General features: G+C 38.3%; 1 protein-coding gene across 5 annotated transcripts in view; it reads left to right on the forward strand.

Annotated features, from left to right (window-relative positions):
- Nucleotides 1-24,312, forward strand: part of aplp2 (amyloid beta precursor like protein 2) — a 90,537-nt gene that overhangs the window by 9,481 nt on the left and 56,744 nt on the right. The gene's annotated exons all lie outside the window — the stretch shown is intronic.

Here is a 24,312-nt window from a genome sequence, read left to right on the forward strand (position 1 = left end):
TCTATGGATAAAATATGGTCTTTGCTATCCAGGCAATTTCTAAAAAAATTTTTTTTTTTAAATGAGCTGATTCCAATTCCACTTTAGTATTCCATTGAATAGTTGTTTCTATGAGTCAATCAGTATTTACATGGTTTTAAATCGAGTTTTTATGACTTGTTTAAGTAGTTTCCCCATGCTATCATTCATTCACAAATTGGAATACGCCGGTTGCATAATTTGTGTCAGTACAGTGTTGAGCTACACTACCTTGTTTGGGGTCAGTAAGATGTACAAAAAATTATTCTTATGATTAACTTGACAACAGTTGTGCTGCTCAATAGTTTGCTGGAAATCAACCGTGAATGATTTTAGGGTTCTTTTAATAGAAAGTTTAAAAGAATCTTTTAACATTATGCATGCACTTACTGTCACTTGTAATCAAATTAATGCATCCTTGCTGAATAAAAGCTATTAATTTCTTAAAAAAATTAATAGAAATTCCAACCCCATCCTTCTAAACGGTGTACTTTACCTCCTATTTGAATGTAAGAACCATTGACAGAACCACAGGTCTTGATAATCTTTTTATTAAAATGGAACTGGTTATCAGTTATCGACTTCCAAAATTAAATGTCAGATGCTATTTTTTAATTGTCCGCATTTATAAAAAAAAAAAAAAACAATTTTATACCCTATTATTTCAAAATGTCCATCTTTTTTTGGTACACCCGCTGTTAGTTTCTTGCTTTCTTTGTGTCTGAGTTTGAGTGTCTGTCTGCCACTGGCTCTCTCTCTTTCTGCAAATGTCTCTATCTCCTCCAGTGTGTCATGTCTGAGCGTGTCTGCTTCTTCAGGACCGGCTGCATTAGAGGAAGTTAAATATAGCGAGTTCGTCAGGCAAACCCCGCTCTCACGATCTCAGAATCTCTGTCTCCTGGGCGGCGCGTTCGCTCTAATTATCCAGCTCGTGTTCGTCCGTCTTCTCTTTGTATGAGAGAGTGAGAGGCACCGTTACCTCCCACGGCTCGACTCGGCTCAGCTCATCACAAATTTAGACTCTCCACCATCAAAGACTCGCAGAAGCGGGCACATTTGCCCCTTTAGCACAAATGCCAAGCAATCCGTTCCACCTTTAACTGCTCCCCATAGAGATTTGTTGGCTGCTCTGTCATTTGGAGGACATCATAGATTTTGTGGGTGAAAGTGTGTGTGTTTATAAGCTCATTGCCTGCATCAGTAGTTGCATTCGGATGGGTTGTGACTCATCTCCTTTGCATGTGTTCACATATGAATAAAACATTTGCTGTCTTTTTCAGGAGCATGTTGTTCTATCTTACACACACAAACAGATTTCTTCCTCCATATCACCAAATATGCTTATGGCCCATATCCGTGTCCATCTGTGTTTTTCTTCATGCTTGGATATGTTTGTTAAAATGGTCGAGGAAGATCTGTATGTGTGTGAATGTTTGCATGCATGTTTGACACTTACTTTCTAAAAAAGTAATACTCACTAATGTGCAGTATGCAACCAGAGCACGCTGTGTGGAGTTATTTGATTCAAATGCCAAATGCTGTTTTGATCTTTTTAACAATACAGCGCACTGTCATTTTATAATGCATATTTTGTTGGATACTTTTATTTTCTACTATAATTATTTTTATAGTTGGCATGATGATGACAATTCACCCTATTTTCTATTTTTTGTGCATACAGGTTCTATTTTTTGGACTTTTTTGAGCTAATAATTAATTCTTAATCTAAATGTCATAACTCCAGTGAAATGACAGACTTCTGGTGACGTATATAGGACTCCAATCATCTAGTCTGCTTAAACCCCCATCTCTTTCTTACATTGTAATGCATTTTCACGATGGAATCTGCCTCCATTCAACCAACAACCGATGGATAGACCCTTCCCTAACTTTTTGGTTTTTTTTATAATCGCGTTCACCTATGTCACAATCATAGATTAAAAAAAATTGACGTAGTGTCCTTGATGTCACCCTTAGGTTTCTGAAGAGCGTTTTTGAAGCCGAAATAAAAGTGGGCGGGACCGGCCGTCACCATCTTGGCAGCGCGTCACCTTTCGTCACTTCAGGATAAAATAAAATGGGCAAAGAGGCGTGACGTGGGGCTTGAGGTGCTAATGCTATGCTACTGGCCTCTCGCTAAAGTGACAGCTGATTGAAGAATTAAAGCCAATAGTTAAAGTTCGTGTTTTTGCCCTTTGAAATATTATCATAGTTAAAAGACGTAACGACGACTAACAGTGACAGAAGCGGCAATCCAGCTGTCACTCAAGTGGCCATGCCCTTAATTATGCAGAACTTTAGACCAAAACAATTATTTGCCACCAGGCTGTAAACATTATTTTTTCTGCTGTGAAGTTGGGTATTTTAACATGGGGGAGATACAGATTTGACTCACTTTTGCCATCAGCCTCAAGGGGCCACTCGATGAATTGCAGTTTAATTCACTTCCGTGTTGGCTTCAAGTCATTGAAATGGAAGTAGCGGCACTACTACTACAGAACTTCAAGCGGAGGTTGCCGCTTGGTCACATACAGAAGTTCTGCCGCTGACTTCATCATTTGATTAAGCCATTCAGCCACACCCCTTCTCCAAAACCACACCCTCCAAAGAGGCGAGCCAGTCAAACATGAATCTGCCGTTACTTTGCTAGCGCACTAGCTGCGCTCTGACTTTTTTCCCTTCTCCAGCCTAGAGCTGGAACGGAGACAGGTGTGATTCCTCACGACACCTGTTTCAGTGACATCTCAGGTTGTAGGGACGTGTGTTGCATTCTCAAAATAATTTCTCGTACATTTTCGCCTTTATGCGGGGTTGTAGTAAAGTGTGTTGCTCACTCTTTTTCCCAGGTTCCGTAAATGTGGACTTTTTTTAATGTATTGCATTTCCCTCCTGTCCCATCTTGCTTTGCTGTCTGTTTTAACAGGATTTTGAAGTGGGTCACTTGCCTCATTCTTCTCTTGTCTGTCAAACTGCTTGTTCTTGCTCTTGTAGGAGTGGCAGCAAATGAATCGGGGAATAAAACAAAACACAAAATTCCTGTGTGCGCGGTGCTGCTTAATTTACATGATCAAATGCGCTTGTAAATTTTGTGTGGGAGTTGACTAGAGGCTTGCTAACCTCATTTGAATTCAGCTCAGGCTTTGACTCGTAGCCCCTCCTTTGGTGTGTTTTCTTTATTTGAATTCTAGGAGCAGGTTTCTTTGAGAAGGGCATTTAGACAGGGTTGTCTCAGTCATTCGGGCCTGTGATAGCAGGTCAACCATTGTGCTTGCTTACTGAATAGCAGGCTGTAGTTTGTTTTTTTGTTACCTTATCTTGAGCACTTTTATCTGGCTGTGGAATGACCAATCATTAAGGAAGATCATTATTGTTTTAAAGATAAATTCTGGTTTTGCCTGGTTTGCTCCCCTTTCTTTTTTCTGGCCAAGTAAATGGTATCATCGTTGCTACATTTTCTAGTTTGGCTGTGTTGGCATGTTTGGGCTGGTTAGTAGGCTGTCTAAAGAAACTGGAGTTTTATTACCTAACTATTACAATACAATATCCACTATCCAGTGTCAGGAACAACTAAGCTATACTGACAGAATCTAGAAATCTAGACTGCATTTATTTGATCAAAAGTACAGGCTATTGATACGTAAAATATTTTCAAATGTAATTTATTCCCGTGATGCTAAGCTGAATTTTCAGCATCATAACTGATTCCTCCAGTCTTCAGTGTCACATGATCCTTCAGAAATCATTCTGCTGCTCAAGAAAAATGATCAATGTTTAAAACAGTTGTGCTGCTTAATCGTTTTGTTGAAACTGAGATTTCCTGGATTCCTTGACAATTTGAATATCATTGGTAATGTTATAAGTGTCTTTATTCTCACTTTTGATCAATGTAATGCATCCTTGCTGAATGAAAGCCTTAATTTCTTTGAAAAAAATGACCCCAAACTTTGTTTGATAGTGATTCACTCACATGACTTTTTAAAGGAGTAGTTCACTTTAAAAAAAAAACTTTTGCTGATAATTTACTCACCCCCATGTCATCCAAGATATCCACGTCTTTCTTTCTTCAGTCGAAAAGAAATTTAAGGTTTTTGATGAAAACATTCTTGGATTTTCTCCATATAATGGACTTCAATGGGAACCAAACGGTTCAAGGTCCAAATGAGAGTTTCAGGGCTGCTTCAAAGGGCTTTAAACGACACCAGACGATGAATAAGGGACCCTTCAATAAGTCATGACTCGAAAAAAGATTTGTTCATTTTGATGAACGAGTTTGAACAGGAGAGTCACAAGCGCTCATCACAGAACAGAGCAAGGTGAGCATTTGTGCTTATAAAACTTTTTTTTTTTTTTTTTTTTTAAATGACAGATCGTTTCGCTAGATAAGACCCTTATTCATCGTATGGTGTCGTTTAAAGCCCTTTGAAGCTGCACTGAAACTCTCATTTGGACCTTGAACCGTTTGGTACCCAATGAAGTCCATTATATGGAGAAAATCCTGGAATGTTTTCATCAAAAACCTTCATTTCTTTTCGACTGAAGGACATCTTGGATGACATGGGGGTGAGTAAATTATCAGCAAAAGTTTTTTTAAAAAGTGAACTACTCCTTTAACAGGATTGTTTTAGTTAAATTCTTGGATGTGTGAATGTGTTTCCATCATAATTTGTCTTCTAACCAAGCATAACTTTAAGTTTAATTCACCTCAAGTGAGCAGTTTTTGAAAATTCTGTTCTAGTGTTGGTCTTTTCATCCTGGATTTTTTTAAGCAGTATCCCAAAATTTGATGAGTGTTCCAATGTGGATGGAAACATAGCTATTGATATACGTAATGTTGACTAGTGGCAAGCAGCTCAGCATTGCGTATTTACACTCTTTGCGTGATTTGTTTCTGGTCTTAAGTGATCTGATCTGATCAGATCGAATTGGTCTTATGAGGCAGATCAGGGGAAGAGGATGAAAATGTCAAATCAGGAGAGGTGAGCAGAGAGGTCCACATGCTGTAACTGTATACACCCCAGAGACCTGGATCTGCACTGCTGAACCACCAAAAGAGCTGCCAACACTGATGCAGCACTTTTAGGGGGAAAAAATACAGTTGAGGGAGAGAATGCGACTGGCCGTACAGTGAAAATCAAAGCATCTTAAATTCTCACCTCAAGAAACTTGGAGACTCTGAATAGTTCAGAGGTCAGCTTCTTCAAATGAGCCAAATATATCGGCAGCTTGTGGGTCTGGTTTAAGGAGATGGCGACTCGTCATTATTGGTGGCAGTGACCGTGGAAAAGTGTCCAATCTGAAATCCCCGCAGGAAGGGTAATTCTACTCTTTCCTGTATGATGAAGGAGAGGAGAGCAGGATGAGGAGGAGCCTTTGAGAAAGGCCTGCAGCAAGATGCCTGTCATGGAGAGATATATGATGTTCTCACAAGTGGGATGGGATGTGGGAAGGTTGGAGGTGGAAGAAAGGATGCTGTGGAAAACGGGCTGATGCAATGTACCTTGGAGAAAACGCAGTGGATCTCTGGGGGACTCGCAGCACAGCTCATAGCTCACAGCCCTGAGTATTGTTGTCTAACACTCCCTGTTCTGCAAATAGAACTAGAACACTAATAAGAGTAGTGTGACCAAGATCCTACTTTCATGCCTGCATCTAAATGACTCATATTGTTGTGGAACTTGCTAACTGGTACTGCATCTATTACAATTGCTCACACTTGGGATTTTAAAGACCGCCTGTGGTGAAAATCAAGTTTTTAATGTTTCTATGTCTATGTGGCGTGTTTAATATGCTTTAAGACAAACCATGTGCAAATTAATAAGTCAACACCATTGCTGACTGAGTATTTTCTCATTAAATGGTAAATGGTAAATGGACTGCATTTATATAGCGCTTTCATAGACCCAATGGCCACCAAAGCGCTTTACAATTTGCCTCACATTCACCCATTCACACACGCATTCATACACCGACGGCGACGGCAGCCATACAAGGCGCCAGCCAGCTCGTCGGGAGCAGCCGGGGTTAGGTGTCTTGCTCATGGACACCTCGACACTTGGTCAGGTGGAACCGGGGATTGAACCACAAACCTTTCGGTTTGTAGACAACCTACATGAACCACTGAGCCACTGCCGCCCCAAAACGCATTAAAACGGCAGTGGAAAAAAGAGCGTCAAAAACGTTGGTGTTTCTTGGATCACAAAACTACCTTGTAGCCTTGTAGGTTTTAGCATACCAATATCTGCGAAGTCTCGAAGCCAGGTTATCCTGATATATTTTTCTGTTGGTATGAAAAATCGGGTACATTTAGCAATATAACAGGGAAATAGGCTTCATGTCGAGCGTCACGTGACCAAACCGGAAAACAGGTCTCATCGCATCCGCTTGAGACTCAGAGAAAGTGTTAACGGCCGTAAGAACTGACTACGATATCTATGGATTTTTAAGGTAATCGGCTAACCTACCTATAGTTCACTCTGTTATTGGCGTTTTATTCCATTTAAATATCTAAACGTTACTGCACTCTAAAAAATGCTGGGTTGTTTTAACCCAGTTTTGGGTAAAATATGGACAAACCCAAATGTTGGGTTAAAAATGTAATTAAAAAACGTTTAAATATCAATCTGCACATGTGAGGGACATTGGTTATGCAAATCTTTGCTCGCTCCTTTTAAGTTACTTGAGTAAAACTGCAAAAAAAATCATGAAGCACTTACAAAAGACCTGGACCGGAAGTGATGCGACCTGTTTTACAGAATGCAGAAGTAAGTTGTGCATATAGCCTATTATGTATATGATGATATTCCAATGTTATGATGAACAAAATGCCTTTCTCCACTGTCGTTCCAAGTTGTTCAAAGCTTTTATAAGGATACTGACTTTCAGAAGACAGCTGTGTGACTCTAAGATGGCGAACAGGATCATGGTTTGTGTAAAATTAGCAAAACATTATTAGCTGTTTGATAACTTAGTCAAGCAAAAGGCTAATCATATTAATTACCTTTATGTGTCCGAAGTTGTAGAGAGCGATACATAATGATAAAAAGCATTACACTGAAAAAAATTGGAGTAGGATTTACTTGGAAAAAAAGCTAGGCAACTTTTTTCACTCAGAAAATGCTAGTAAATTTACAAAGATTTGCCAAGTAAAAACCTAAACATATTTATCAGTAGCTTTAATTAGAAATCTTTAATTTAAATTTACTTGGAATATGGAATTAAGTAAACTTTACAGAAAATAAGTCATTTTAACTTGGCTAGTAAAAGGTTGATTTAATATCGATTCAGTTGAAATTGCCTTTGCATTACATTTCACTAAAACAATAATATTGAATTTTATTAGTCATTTGCAGTAGATCATCTAAATAATATATATTACATCATGTCAGAAGTTAAGCATCATGTGAATGCAAAGACCTCAATACTTGGTAGACATGTTTGAATGTGTCATTTTGAGCAAAAAAATTACTCGGAATGTCACAAAATGGCAAGTTACTAATACTGACAACAAAAATCAATGAAACAGTGTAAATGCAGCTGGAAACCAGTGAAATATGAACCTCATTAATTATTCAAGGTCCAGTGCATGATGGTAACCCCACTATTTGAAAAGTTTAGTAATTTTTACTTAATTTTATTGAGTTGATATTTACATATTTAAGTACTGATATGGAATTTACTTAGTTTTTTTAATTCTTGCCTGAACTAACATTTTTTAATGTAAATTCAATTTTTTAGTAGTATTTACTTCACCAAAAAATCATTTTTTACAGTGTACCATGATAAATCGACATTGTAGACGAGCCTGTATGTGTGAGTGAGATTTGCATATTCATGATTCCACGTATACTAGAAGCAAGGGTGTAGAGTTACATGTTAGTTGACATGTAGGTGCAACATTACTTATAGTCAGAAGGTTCACAATCACAAGGTACCATCAAAATAGTGTTACCATTACAATAATATAAGAAACTAGTTTGCCACTTAAACACCATAGGAACCACTCAGAACACCCTAGCAACCACATAGATATTTAACAACTCTTGGAATACCTTAGAAATCACAAAGCAACATACCGCAAACAGGTCTGTATGCTTGGGCTTTTGCATGTACACTATAGTATGCATACAGATTTTTCTATCTGTGCATACTCTCCCCGTTCAGTTTTGCACATGCACCTTGAATATTTTGTTCTAATTACTCAGTCCACAAAGTGGCAACTTTGCCCGGTCCGTTGTTTCACAGTCAAAAAAAGTAATCGGAAGAAGTAATCGAACGAAGCCTATATTGATGAGCAATTGTGATGCACGCAACCTAGTTTTAAACGAGTACTAAGACAATTTTGTGTACATGTTTTAAGTACCTGTGCACGCTGTGAAATCGAGTATACTTCGAAAGGTTGTGTGGTTGGGTGTATGCATACGTTCATGTGAAAACTGAAGTATACTTGGGGTTTAGGACAACCACACAAATTTACTCCAGAAAATGAACAAATATAGTGACCGTGTTAAATCAAGCCATCTCAGCCCATGTAAATTATGACTCCTCACCAACTAAATGAAGGATTAACTGTCACCTCAAGCGTTTTTAATTGCACACATTGCCACGGTGTCTATTCAATTTGTGCATTCTCATCTGGATTGCAATTCCTGCTTTTCCTTATCCGGAATACGTCACAAAATGCTCCTGTAAAAATGAATATGCTTTATCTAATCAATAGAATTGTGGCAACAGATTACAAGCAATATTATTAATTAAATTTAACAAATTAGAATTGAGTAATAATTAATCAAATTATTCCTTAAAGTTAACCATTTAAAATGAGTCAAGTTTATACCGAAAAAGAACTCTTTATTTTATATTGCCAACATTGAAGACACCTGATGTTACAAGCAGAATCACTGAAGGAGAAAACCGTAAACCGTAAAACAAACACAGATCACCATAATGGTGATTTTTTTTTTGATTGTTGTAAGTTTTACTCATTTTAAATGTTCAACTTTTAAGGAATTAATTTGATTAGTTAATTACTCAATTCTAATTTGTTAAATGTAATTAATAATATTGCTTGCAATCTGTTGCCACAATTTTTTTGATTAGATAAAGCATATTCATTTTTACAGTGTATGAGCTTTTGTTAGATTCCACGCCGCTGTTGCAACATGAACTAAATAATTAGTTAGCCGACAACAGAACTGTGAATCAGCAAATATGATGATTCAAACAAAATGCGAATTTTTGAGTGCATTGTACACTGAAATCTAGCGAAAGAGCCTGGTATAAACTCAGCAGGTTCTTGTTTTAAAGATACGGTCAATCTTTTTATTTTTTTAACAGCAACTAACAGATTGTGGTTTATCACAGTCCTCATTGAGAGGCTTTTCATTATTAGTTGCTAATTATAATGAGTTCCACTCTGCCAGCTGACTTTCCCCTCTTCCTGCTGCCCCCCAAACGACTTCATCTTCATCTTCATCCCATTCCTAATGTTAATGTTTCAAAGAGCTGTTAAACACTGTGGCTTGAAGGCTCCACTGCTGCTGAGATAGAGTGGTTCCCATCATGCTCCATTTGAGCAGGAACAGGGTGTTTTGTTGTGGGGGCAGCAAGACGTTTTGGTACATTGTGATACAGAGTTGATTTCCAGTGGTTTTGAGATTTTTATTTTTTTGAGAGAGAGAGAGCTTTGTTTCAGGAAATCTCACGCGCAGTTTCGCAGAGACAGACTGGGCAATAAGAGACGAGGCCTGCGGCTGCGATTGAGTCACAAAACGTGGCCGCATGACTCCGCTTCTCACCGTGCCTATTGGTGCGCATGGGTGAATCTCATGAAAACATGGTCAGTTCATATTTCACTTCAAAATCTAGAGGGAAAAAAGTTTTAAACGGTCCTTAAAAGGTTTAAATAAGTTTATATATCCAATATATAAATATTCCATAAAGCAAAATATGTTGGTAAATTAATATTATATTAATCAACTTTGTAGCTCTCTGTATCAACCCTCTTTCTTTATGCACTGAAATGCCTGAAAAGGTGTCTTTGACTCTCTCACATGGGTTTTATGTTCTGCTGTAGTAATACACCACCCACGTCCATTTAAATCCATCTTTTCCTCAACCCTGCTGAAGAGACGATTATCCATGTCCAAATTACATTCATCATAATTGTTCTTGCTGCAAGTTGAAGATGGCCGCCCTCCAGTACCTCAGGGAAAACTGTGTGTGTGTGTGTGTGGGGCACAGAGGGATCTGTCTTTTTCCCACTGCTTGTTGTATGTTCAGCAATAGGGGGTGGATCAAGGGACTCAATGATCCATTTAACCTCGACCTTGGTGGTTGTTAGAGGATGGCAGAGCTGCAGACGAAGGAGAAGAGATTAATCCCCTTATTTCTTTCTTTCATTGCATTCATTTCTCTTTCTTGACCTTCCTCCATTATTTCTCTTCTGTATCAGTTTTTCTTGTTTAGTCTGGCCATTCACTTAAGTTTTCTGATGGCACCATGGTATGGTGTTTGTATCATATGGTAATTCCATGGTAGTGAATGATTTCTGTGGTGGGTGAAATACTTTCCTATTAATTATTCACCCAGATAAGCCATCCTGAAAGTATAAAGAAAACATGTAGTCCTATTTTTGCCCTATTTATAGTAGCATTCCTTGCAGGTCCCTTTGAAAGAATGTACAGTGTTGGTATCAGATGGTAATTATTTACATGACACTTTAAAGGGATAGTTCACTTTGAAATTAATCATTTTTGGTATGTTTTAGCTTATCTCAAGGGCATCCAAGATGTAGGTGTCTATGTTTCCGCAGTAGTTTTGAAATTTTTAGGTCAAACCGTTCTTGTCTGTCAGTCATATAATGCAGGTCTATGGTCACCACCTCAAAGAGCATGCACAGAGAAGTCCAAATTAAACATGATTTAATGACTTGCAAATGTAAGTACACATTGATGGCCTAAGACACGAAATGAGCGTTTTTTTGTGTGAGAAAAGAACAATATATCGTTTTTACCTCTTGTAATCACAGTCATCAGCTATATAAGCTGTTTTATTGACGTTTTTCCATGGTTGAAACATGTGAATGTGTGATTACTTAGTTTGTACAGTTTCTTTCGACACACATTCTGATGTTTTTTCATGTTTATTTGTGCTGTATGATCAGTTAACGTCCAAAACAACATTTATTACATAATAACATTGATGAATTTTGTTATAAAATTGACAGAATTAAAAGAATTAGCCTTTGTTTAATATAAAATGGAACAAAGCACAATGCTCATTATGATTCATTGGATGGTACACTACACATAATGTTTAGTGAAGTTTTGTTCACACATCAGAAAACAGACTAAAAGATTGATTCTTGGGATTTTAAAATTCAAAATAAGTTTGTTAAGGATTTTAAAATTCAAAATAAGTTTGTTAAAATGAATGAATCGACATATTGTCAATCCAGACATGCTTACCTTTCAGAGGCTATTGAAATTATCATAAATATGAGTGTACTAGTTAGAAAATGGATATTAATGCCCTCTCAACTCAAGTCATATTTACTACTGGGAAATTACCTTAGTTTCCGAGTTGGGCAGGTCATAAAACATAAAAATAACCATTTGAAGCATGTTTTATACACAGCAAAAATAGCATCGACTAAAATATCTGACCATCTATATAGCATTGTGTATGCGTATATGATTGTCAACGAATGGGGACACTAGGCTACATTTTATTCAAAATTAAATGTCTTCAATACATTTTTGATTTAATAAGATTTCCCCAAGATAGATGCAAGAATAAGCCTCCTCCATGATTCATTTTATTTCCTATAACAAACTATTTGAACGCGACCAGCGCGACACGCTCATAATCACGAGTGAAGGCACGTGAAGACTGCGTTATCCACGTTGTTTGAGTGAAACAGACGTTGACAGTGTCAAAACGCACAATCAGAGAAGAGAGGTTTTATATTTTTGGCTCAATGATTTTTGGCCCAATGTATAATTATTACGGTACCATCAGTATTACCACAGTACCATGTTTGGAAGCCCATTGTTTTATATAAAAAAAGGCCATTGTTGCCATGGTACCATGTTTTGAAAATGTTTGCTTTTTGGCACCGTTTAGCTTCAGTCCTGTTCTCTTTCTCTCGCTGTCTAAGGTGTTTTTGTGTGATATGGGAAAAGCTAGTGTTCTCTGATAAAACTGCTTCTATTTCACACACACACACTTACTCTCAGCAGGCATTGTCTTGCCCTTCTGTGGCTTTCAGAAATAGCAAAGATGTGAGATTTTAAGAGGTTTTTCTCCTTGCTGTTCTCTCTGTTGGTCAGTCCCGAAACAGATGGAGCGTCTGTATAGTAAAATCAGCATATTAGAATGATTTCTGAAGAATCATGTGACACTGAAAACTGATGTGTAATCAGCAACAGTAATGATGTTGAAAATTCAGCTTTGATCACAGGAATAAATTACACTTCACTATACATTCACATAGAAAACCGCTGTTTTTTTGTTGTTGTATTTTTTATCAAATAATTGCAGCCTTGGTGAGCAGAAGAGACTTCTTTTAAAAACATAAAAAATCTTACTGATCTAAAACTTTTGACCGGTAGTGTATATGAAGAGTTCAGATGCAAAAGCCTCTAAATGCCATTTGAAATTTTCTTCTAGAATGATCATTTTTATCAAGCTTGTATATTTAAGTTCAGTGATTTCACTTAAATGGCATTGATAATTACCTATTAATTGTTATTTAAGTGAAATTACTGAACTTAAATATACAAGTTTGACAAAAATCATCATTAAAGAAGAAAATTTCAAATGGCATTTAGAGGCTTTTGCATCTGAACTCTTCATATATATCCCCGCTTTAACGTATTCAACTGATGCTCTTGAATGTTAAACCACACAAAAGCGATTGTGGTTAAAAATGCCAATGTACAAAATATCCTATTCACAGACATTTTTTTCCCCCATTGTCGATTTATTCTGCAACCAAAAGAGTCTGAATGTTGGGATTCCAAGATAAAGCGAGCAGTGACCACAATGATAGGGCAATGAATGACCCATCTAAATAATAAAATGTCTTTTTCCCCCTTCATTTCATGTGTGCATTATTTAAAATTTTTGTCAAAAGTACTTTGCTTCTTTGTGTGCTTCAGTGCATTGTCATTGTAGAAAGCATTTGATTGGATAAAAGTCTTTGTGGTGCAAGATGAGTCATCAGTGAGCGGGGCTGTATATTTTTGAATGCGACATGGACCAAAAACCACAAAACTCCAGTTTAGATTTAGTGGCCTCTTTAAGTAAAGAGCACAGACCTCTGAGAGCTGTCATGAACATCGTTGCTTGTGTATATACTTAATCATTGTGAATGTTCTGGCAGTCCTCAAAGCAGCAAACTTGTATTGTACTGCAAGCTGATAAGTACAGGATAGAGAATGAGAGTGAGGAGAGATTGCTTGTGTCTGGCACAGTGAAGTGAGCACAGGTCGCGTCTCAGAAATCCCGAGTTCTATGCGCAGAGATTAGACGGGCGAGCTGTCGGCCAGACGGAGCCCACGCTGTTGCTTAATCCTGTTCGTTTAAACGGCGAGAGACAAGCAAACAATGCTGAAAAACAAGCACGGTAAACGACTGCTTTCACAGTGGTGTTCACTAAGCCCCAAATCCCCACTTTTACGATGCACTGGATGTCTCTGCTTAGACCTCAGGCCTGCTGCGGAAAGCAAGGTTAAAAGAGACCAATCAATTTAGCATTCATCGATCGTATAACAAAGAGTTTAGTCTTTATAACTCAAATTTGCAACTCAGACAAGCAGGATATCAAAACAAATAATTTTTTGTCACCTCACCAACAGCACATGTGCCTTGAGAGTCTTGAGAGCATGCAATTTGACATACTTAACAGATCACAATATACACGCAATACACACGATAAATATGCAAAAGGTACAAACTATATATAAAATTCACATAATACATGCTTTTACAAAATTATGAGCTTCACAGTTCTGCTCTTAACTCTCCAGGATTTCTTACAAATTCACCCACATCACTCTCATGTCATTCTTCACCTTTGAGTTTCTTTCTTCTAGAGAACACAAAAAAAGATATTTAAGTCCTTGGAACTTGAAAATAAAAAGCCCTTGGACCTGAATTACTTTTATTGTATGGACAAAAAAAACCCAAACATTTCAATTAAATATTTTTCACTTTTCACTTTTCCACCTAAAAATGGAAAAGTTTTTCCTTTTTGTGTTTTTCAATGTCAAAACGAAAAAAACGACTAAAAATCTCTGTATTAGACTGTTTGACCAGTAGTTGGTGGTGTTTGTAAAGAAACACTGCGTGCCTATAGACTGATGACATATGATACACATGTGCATGACATCACTGTTTACACAGAGACAATTAGAGTATCATTATGGTAATAATGGTATCATCAATAATGGTATCAAAAACTTGTACTTTGAAACCCATTTTCAAAGTTGTACTTTTTCAGGCCCCTCCAAAACGCTGTTGTCGTGTAAATTAATAGCCGAAAAGCATAACATTTACAGGGATGCTCCACTTTTTCTTGGAAATAGGCTCATTTTACCACTCCCTCAGAGTTAAACATTTGGGTTTTACCGTTTTCAAATCAAAGAATATCAGTAACCAGACAGTTTCTAGTCTCATTGACTTCCATAGTATATTTTTTTCCTACTATGGAAGTCAATGAGACCAGAAACTGTCTGGTTACTGATATTCTTCAAAATATCAAAAAATCGTCTGAATACATTCAAAAACGGTAAAACCCAAATGTTTAACTCTGGGGGAGTGGTAAAATGAGCCTATTTCCAAAAAAAAAGTGGAGTATCCCTTTATAGTTTTTAGTTAAAAACGATGTTGTGTAAAGGGAGACCATGTGGTGTAATGTTAATTTGTATTGTCCATAATAAATAATGAATTTATTTACTATTATTTGGAGCCCTGTGTGGGTCGTCAGTAAACCCAAACATTGAAAGGATGTGTGAGGATTGATAGGAAAAAGGAAGAAGCCCTGAGAGGAAGGAGGGACTCGAGGTGATAATCAGAGGAAGGAACACATACGATTTTGACGCCGTCATGTTAAGGCTGGTTTAGTTGCGGTGGACTTGCCTCTGTCACCTCCTGTGGGGAAGAAGTGCTGTTATGTCTATTTCTGTCATCAACATCTGTCGTGAAGTCAGGAATGTAATCCTCTAAAGGGACACGTGGGTGCTAAGCCTGGATTGGGAAGGCCGTGAGGTTCGACCGGTCACATGATGGCACAGAGACACCCAGGAGAAGGAAGCCGAGCAACAAAACAAGAGCGCTCATGCATTTAAAAGTATGAGAGTCTCATACACCACTGTGGGAGAAGATGCTTGTGTCAGAGTTTCCTGTCATAATGGGAATGCAGATGGAAGGAGTGTGTGAAAGAAAAGGCAATCAAAATTCTGTTGCAGTTTATTTCAGGAGGACACGTGGCTTTTTCTTTCTCCAATTATTTTTTGCTAAATATCCGACCCTTATAATATATGGGCCGTTTTTGCTTCTGTACCTTGAAAGTCAGCATGAAACGAAAGTTTTGATCTTTCTTCTCTATTGTGAAATGGCTTCTTGAACAAGATAAAATGTAGAACAGGACCTGATTTTGTCCATTGGCTATTGATTGAATTGTTGGATGATTAAAAAGTGCTGGAATAGGCCTAGTTGCAAGAAACCCCTTAAAGGGACAGTTCACCCAACAATAAGACTATGGCACATACATACCGCCCAACACAAAACACTTTAACTGGCTTATTACTTCAGCATTACTATAATGGCTAAGTTGTAAAAATATTCGGGCTGTCAAACGATTAATCGCGATTAATCGCATCCAAAATAAAAGTTTGTGTTTACATAATATATGTGGGTGCACTGTGTATAATTATTTTGTATATACACAAATATAGACACATGCATGTATATTTAAGAAGAAAATATTATTTATATATAAAATATTTATATATAATATAAATTATACATAAATCTATATACAGTAAAAATATTTTTTTTTAAATATATACAATCATATATATAAAATAATTATACACACAGTGCACATATATTACGGAAACACAAACTTTTATTTTGGATGCGATTAATCGCGATTAATCGTTTGACAGCCCTAAAAAATATGTAAACAGGCACTCGGTCATATGTTGATATGCATGTGGTTGTGTGTGTGTCATTAGAAAATAAAGAAAGGCGAAGGCATTTTTAATGAGTCATCCCCTTTAATGCAAATCATAACTGTTATCAGCATCAGAAACAATAGCACTGATCATTAAAACATCTGTAATGGTTTTTGATTGGTTGAGTTGATTGTTTTGCCTGAAAGCATCATAAGAAACAGATGTCTGAAGACAACAAACAGATTCAGATGAAACCATCAGGCATTGATTATGTGACACTTTCATTCGACGGAAGATCGCTTGTTATTTGCGGCAGCAGCCAGTGGTGCATTTCCTTTTAAAGGGGAGCTTTCCGTTTTATTGCTTGCCTGTAGAATTTCGGCTTCCATCTGAGAGAAGCGTTCAGCAGGCTCGCCCGAGTTGCGTTTTCACTGCAGTATATTGGATGTCGTTATGAGATGGTATTTTTAGTCCTCTCGACCGTTACTCTGAGAGAGGGAACATTCACAGAGGCCTGGAAATTTCACAGGAGAAACCAGTGCTGCATTTTAAGGGAGTAAAAATGTACCTGAGTGATTCGGTTCTCTCCCTCAACCCTTTTCCGCTTTCATGTCTTGTCTGGTAGTGACAGTGATGGTTCTAATAAGGTCATGTTGGCACTTCTATAACCATCTTCTGTCAAATGGTTCTTAAACTCTTCTGTATCAACACCCTGAGTCTCGAATCAGGGAATGAATCAGTCTCGTTTGACATTATTCCGCCTCTCACTCTTCCCTTGTTTTTATTCGCTCTCTCTCCATTTATGTCCATCCTAGAGACAGGACAAGTCGTGACAATAATGGTTATCTTTAAATGGTACACTCTCAGGAAAAAACTGTCAACTGGTACAAAAGCTGTCACTGGGACTGTACCTTTTCAAAAGATAAACTTTTGTCCATTTTAGGTGCTAATATGGACATTTAGGTGCTAATAAGGACATTTTAGGTGCTAATATGTATATTTTAGGTGCTAATAAGGACATTTTAGGTGCTAATATGTACCATTAAGGTACTAATATGCACCCTTTAGGTACAAAAGTGCCCCAGTGACAGCTTTTGGACCTTTTTTTCTGAGAGTGTAGTTTTTAGATAACACATTTATGCTACAGCTTTATGCTTTTTAAAAACAAAAAACCACTCTACACCAGTCTAATGTCTCAATCTTCATCAAGCAGTGGGAAAGAGGCAGCCGTAATGATGTAATTTGGTGACGTCTGGGACGGTCCCCTGGAGGCTGTGTTTGTGTGTGTGCGCTGAGACGTGTCAAGACTGACTATGTGTGTGCAGTGTGTGTTTGCTGTAAGGTAAGAGTTTTTTTGAGACTGTGTGTCTGAAATGTATGTCAGTGAGTGCCGGAGGGGATAGAGCTTCTGCTCTGGTCTCTCTTCACTCTCTTCACAAAAACAACTACTTCTGTCATACAAATGCACTTTATTGCACAGGAGGCAGTATTTTCCCTTTTATTTCCAGTCCTTTTGTTTGTTTTCTTTTTCTTAAAATTAAAGTAACCTGAGGTAGTATGTAGAAGCTGAAAAGTGAAGCTTGTATTTTTGTTTAAGTCCGTGCATTAATTATTTAGGCTATATATTTTATTATTTGTGCTGTAATGTTTTCAAAATCTTTTTTTTATAAAGTTTTTTAACTACTTCTCTAGATGAATGTCCCGGGTTATATTATCCACTACATCACTACATCCAACAACTGAACATTTTGACTTGCCCTCTCGTAACTTCTGCATCATTGAGCTTGGACTACAAAATCGGAGCGAGAAATAATAATGGCGGATTGCTCGAAGTGTTGAACCAGTAGTCGATGTCCTTATTTGACAGTTCTGCTGCAAATACTGTGACGTAATTGTTCAAAAAACGCAATAGAGAACATAAAAATCTGAACAGGTTGAAAAATATGACCAAAACAGAATATAAAGATATAAACGAAGCACTAGAAGAGAATAATTTCATCTTTTCTGTACTTATAAACACTCCAAATATAGAACAAAATGCATTTATGGGCTAAAAAATGGATTTTGCATGATATGTGCCCTTTAAGAGATTTGATTTCCTTGAGAAAATTTGCCATTTATTGTAACTGATATCCAAAATAATCAATATTGAATCTAATCGAAATCGAATCGAATTGCAAGCTTGTGAATCGAAATCGAATCAATTTGTGTCCATACCCAGCCCTGCGTGGTACCGGTTCTTGGTATCGGAGCATGTTTGCCCGATACTGATACCAGGTGCGTCCCTAGTTACAGCGCTGCTGTGCAGAGATTTGTCCTCGAGTTGAGGCGGCCATATTAGCGTCCTGTTCTTTCCGGTGTCTGGGCTAAGTAAACACGCTCTTTTGTACTCCTATGCTCTACTCTGACCTCTGCCGTCTCCTTTGCACCAGTCTCGTAAAAGCTGGCTTGCCAAGCATACTGGGAAGAGCGTGACCCGACTGACGGAGATCTGCCCTTTCACCTCTTACTCTGAATGCCCCTCAACACAGAACTGCTGTCTATAAACGGCACAGTCATTTTTCCTACCCTAGCAGGCGAGAATTGAAAAGCGTTGAGCAGTGTTTTTCAAAGCAAAGTCTTTAACTTAAAGGAGTAGTTCACTTTTAAAAAAACTTTTGCTGATAATTTACTCACCCCCATGTCATCCAAGATGTCCACGTCTTTCTTTCTTCAGTCGAAAAGAAATTAAGGTTTTTGATGAAAACGTTCCAGGATTTTTCTCCATATAATGAACTTCAATGGGAACCAAACGGTTCAAGGTCCAAAAGACAGTTCCAGTGCAAACTGTTCAAAGGGCTTTAAACGATTCCAGACGATGAATAAGGGTCTTATCAAGCGAAACGATCGCTCATTAAAAAATAAATAACAAAGTTTAAGTTTTATAAGCTGAAATGCTTGCCTTGCTCTGTTCTGTGATGAGCGTTCGTGACTCACCTGTTCGAACTCGTTCATCAAAATGAACGAATCTTTTTTCGAGTCATTTGGTTCATTCAACGAACAAAATGAACGAATTGACTCGGAAAAAGATTTGTTCATTTTGATGAACGATTTCGAACAGGAGAGTCACACAGAAGAGTGCAAGGCGAGCATTTTATGCTTATAAAACTTAAACTTTGTTTTTTTTTTAATGAGTGATCGTTTAGTTTGATAAGACCCTTATTCATCGTCTGGACTCATTTAAAGCCCTTTGAAGCTGCACTGAAACTCTCATTTGGACCTTGAACCGTTTGGTTCCCAGTGAAGTCCATTATATGGAGAAAATCCTAGAATGTTTTCATCAAAAACCTTAATTTCTTTTCGACTGAAGAAAGAAAGACATGGACATCTTGGATGACATGGGGGCGAGTAAATTATCAGCAAAAGTCTTTTTAAAAGTGAACTACTCCTTTAAAGTATACGTCACATTAAACTCCTATTTTCTGTTGAGAGACTAGCAAGTGAACAATCAAGCGATAGCTACTGCTAACTACCTGTAAATGTGTCAAACTAGCTGTAGCTAACTTTCGGAGCAAGATTCTCTTCAAGTTGTTGCTTCGCCATGACTGTAGTTGTCGTGAATGTGAACCAACATTATAAGCAAACAGCTTACAATAATGCCTCTGCATTATGAGTTTACATACATTTATTCATTTAGCTGACTCTTTTATCCAAAGCGACTTATATGTCAGAGGTCGCACGCCTCTGGAGCAACTAGGGGTTAAGTGTCTTGCTCAGGGACGCATTGGTGTCTCACAGTGGATTCAAACCCGGGTCTCTCACACCAAAGGCATGTGTCTTATCCACTGCGCCATCACCACCCCCCATTCTAACAAACTTTAGAAAGCAACAGTACATTCAATTTCTAAATTCCTTCTGGGATTTCGTTCCTTGCATGGGTTTGTTTGCATGAAGAATGTTTGTTTTCGGGATATTTTTGTGCTGGAAATTTCTGGAGTTGAATTGTTTTGGCTTTTGGGAAATGCAGTGTTCTCGATGCCTGCCAAATACACATCCGCACAGCACTGATCTCTCTCTCTCTTTGTTTGTGGATAGCTGAGATGCCACTGAGGTGTTTCCATAGAGATGAGGACGTTTGAACAAGTTGTCACTTATGTCGGCAGAAGCCTTGCTCGAACACATGGGTCTGTGCTCTGACAAACACACTCTCTCTCTGTAACTCCAAATCTAGTGAGCTGACTTGTTGCCTACACAGGCAGCATCCTTGCCGTCATGCAAGTTTGCTCTTTGCATTGTATGGACCATTTCACAAGATGTAAACAACACTGGTCCAGAAGCACTTCCTGTTTCAGTTTGTAACTGTTTTCTTTATTTCACATGTAAAGAAAACATCTTAAAGATGTTTGTTTAACTTTTTGATTCAGTTTTAAATGTTCTGTTGGTTGTATTTTATCCCAGCTTTTATGTAGTGTTAAAAAACTGAAACAGGAAGTGCTTCTGGACCAGTGTTGTTTACATCTTGTGAAATGGTCTATAACAACTGCATCTTTTTATATACTAAGTATATATTATTTTCTCTGTCTGCCTTTCAGCTTTCAATCACATATAGAGAGCATGTTGAACAATTTTTTCCAACACATACCTTCATTCTAAACTTATGAAATCAAGTCTTTTAGTCATCACAGTTCAACCCAAACCGTGAATGTGGCCCTGTGATAAATCGGATCATTGTAACACACAGAGTTGTGGGCTAATTTTTGTGAATAATGGCGAGATTAGATGTCATGTGATATAGTCCAGGGTTTTTTTTTTGCATTTCATGCTTGTATTCCCGAACCTTTTCTTCTTGTACGTTTCCCCTTTGTATGTGTGCGTGCTAATTTTTGTGAATAATGCCGAGATTAGGTGTCATGTGATATAGTCCGGGATTTGTATTCCTGGCCCTATTCCTCTTGTACTTTTCCCCTTTGTGTGTGTGGGCACAAAAGTGTACTGTCAGACCTCTTGAGATGAAGGACTGAAGGTTAATGAACCATAGGGAGAAACACTCCAGTGCTCTCAGGAGCTTCCACACATACTTTCATGAGTTCAGCTGTCTATGAGAATGTCACACGTCACGCTGAACTGGTTCACACTCCTGTAGAGATCGGCCTCTGCTTCCTGTGACATTGGCCAAGTGTTCCAGAGGACACGGCGGCATGATTTATTGAGGTTTCTCGACATTTTATGCATGCTTGTGTGTTCTGTGCCCTAAAATGTATTTGGACACTTAAGACCTAAAAGTGTCTTGACATTTTGTTGTCCTGTGCGACAAAGTGCTTATATATACTGTGGGGACACTGTGGATTTTGGGTATTTGAGGTAGCTGAATATAATTCCATCTGATTTTCTTCTTCGCTGAAGTTTTGGTTTCTTGTAACACTCTTGAGTTCGGGTTATTTGTGTGTTCCACAGCGTTAGGTCAGTAATAATGTCTCACTCCAGCAGGGATTTCGAAGCACTGAGTCACTCTGCAGTAGAGGAAGTGAACGGAGAAGTGAGGGAGATCAGCAGCAAAAAAAACGAGAAAAAGCTGTCGCAACAGCGTTTAAGTACGTCAGTTTGCCCCCAAAAGTTTGAGTACCAACTGGTTGTTTAGGCGTGTAATATGAACACGCAATCATGCTTGAATCTGCACCAAAACAACCGCTCCGAGATCACCCGAACGAGGTGGTATCGCCCCGATCGAGGTGAGAAAGCAACCCGATCCAACAAACGAAGCAATGTCATTATTCAAAACGGAAATGTGTCTGATTCTGTGAGTTTTTGTGATCTTCATGGATTGGTGCAGAGGAATGAACGATCTCTCAACATAATTTACCAATATGGGTGTGGCCAGATATCTTTTGCTGATAATTTACTCACCCCCATGTCATCCAATCTTCATTCGAAAAAGGTTTTTGATGAAAACATTCCAGCATTTTTCTCCATATAATGGACTTCAATGGTAACCAAACCGTTTCCAGGTCCAAAAGACAGTTTCAGTGCAAACTGCAAACTGTTCAAACTAAAGGGCTTTAAATGATTCCAGACTATGAATAAGGGTCTTATCAAGCAAAACGATCACTCATTTAAAAATAATATATATAACAAAGTTTAAGTTTTTTAAGCACAAATGCTCGCCTTGCTCTGTTCTGTGATGCACGTTCGAGACTCTCCTGTTCGAACTTGTTGATCAAAAAGAACAAATCTTTTTCCGAGTCAATTCGTTCGTTGAATGAACCAAGTGACTCGGAAAAAGATTTGTTCGTTTTGATGAACGAGTTTGAATAGGAGAGTCACAAACGTGCATCACAGAACAGAGCAAGAGCTTATAAAACTTAAACTTGATTTATTAAATGAGCGAACTTTTTGCTTGATAAGACCCTTATTCATCGTCTGGAATCGTTTAAAACAGTTTGCAGTTTGCACTGAAAGTGTCTTTTGGACCTTGAACCGTTTGGTTCCCATTGAAGTCCATTATATTGAGAACAATCCTGGAATGTTTTCATCAAAAACCTTAATTTTTTTTTCGAATGAAGATAAAATGACATGGACCTCTTGGATGACATGGGGGTGAGAAAATTAAAATTATCAGCAAAAGTTTTTTCAAAAGTTAACTATACTCCTTTAAAGGAGCTAAACGCAAGTCTCTGAGTTTTTGCAGAACTACGCCCCCTCTGGCGACAAGCGAAACTGCAACCAGAGCTGTGCGCGTTCATGGAGGAACACACACACACATACGCACGTTTGCACGAGCTGTTCATAACTAAGGAGCATCAGCCGCACACTGTGCGGCACACATCTTTTGTTACAGTCATAATGAGGTAATACAGTAATAAATCTGCAAGTCATTTAAAATATATGAAAGGAAAGGCATTCGAGTAAATTACACACTTGTGTGAGAGGGGGAAACGGGGGTAGTAGAAAACTTCGGTTTTTGTTTCCATCTATCTCCCTGTGCTTACTGTATCCACTTATGATTGAATTATTATGGAAACACGTTCAGTTATCACTTTGTATAGGCTATTACCCGTTTGAGCCCTAGAGCAGACCGGAGATCTCTCCGTTTGTTGAAAGCTTCCCGATGTTGACTCTCGTCTTATTCCGACGCATGGCACTGGACAGACAGAAGTTTTATTTTCTGTCTCACGTGGAGTTTGCGTTGGGGTTTGTAATGAGCTACAAGCCGGTCTCTTTCCGCGCCATATACAGATTTAATGAAGTGCACGTCACCGAAAGCAACAGATATGAGCTGGATTTTATTAATCATCGGCTAATTTCAAAATTAGCAAAGACAGCAATAGGAGAGATCGGCAACAGGCCTGGTAAGATCATTTCATTTCTTTACTTTTAATGAAGATGGTAGTGTTAAGCGTCTGCGACTTACTTTCACTAATTCACTTTGATTTGCGATAGATTGCGGCGCTTGATGAAGGGGCTCAGCTCAGCTGCTCAGGTGATGCGCGTCGTCATATATGACTAAAATATCATGACATATAGCTTGGTTTCAACAACCAGATGCAACTTGTCCAGTTTCGTCTGGAATACGGCACAGACCACGTCCTCAAGTGGTTTGAGCGATCGAATTCAAATCCGTCTCGAATGCGTTTCGGAGGGCATTTACACCCTGGTCTTTTCACGATCGAATAGCTATCCGATCACAGAAGACACATGAAGTGACCAGGTGTAAACAGCCCCTTTGAATCCATCGTCTACTTTTGTGGAAAGCTGACTAGAGTTGTGTCGCTCGAGTTGTCTTCTCTGATACGGAGAACGGCGGCGAATAGCTACACGAACCTGCCAGACACAGCCAGGCGAGCGTGAACGCGCATGACGTCACGCCCAGTCTCAGATTCGAGCCCGAATCCCTCTTATATATTTCACTGTACAGGGTTATAGAGGCGATCGCAGTGATCAAAGAAGGGCTCATTCAGCCCACCAGGCGATTGTTTAAGCATGTATGGGTTAGAAAACGGCTATTTTTAACATGAAAAGTTGCGCAATGCACCTTTAAGGCCGGTGTGAGAGAGTTTTGGTTGTTCGTTTAGGAGTATTAGCCGCATTTCAAAAGTCATGCAAAAATTTGAGGTTGCGGAGTGAATGTCGCCGTCTT

Source organism: Pimephales promelas, chromosome 10, assembly GCF_988280905.1.
Source record: "Pimephales promelas chromosome 10, fPimPro1.hap1.1, whole genome shotgun sequence".
NCBI classification, from domain to species: Eukaryota; Metazoa; Chordata; class Actinopteri; order Cypriniformes; family Leuciscidae; genus Pimephales; species Pimephales promelas.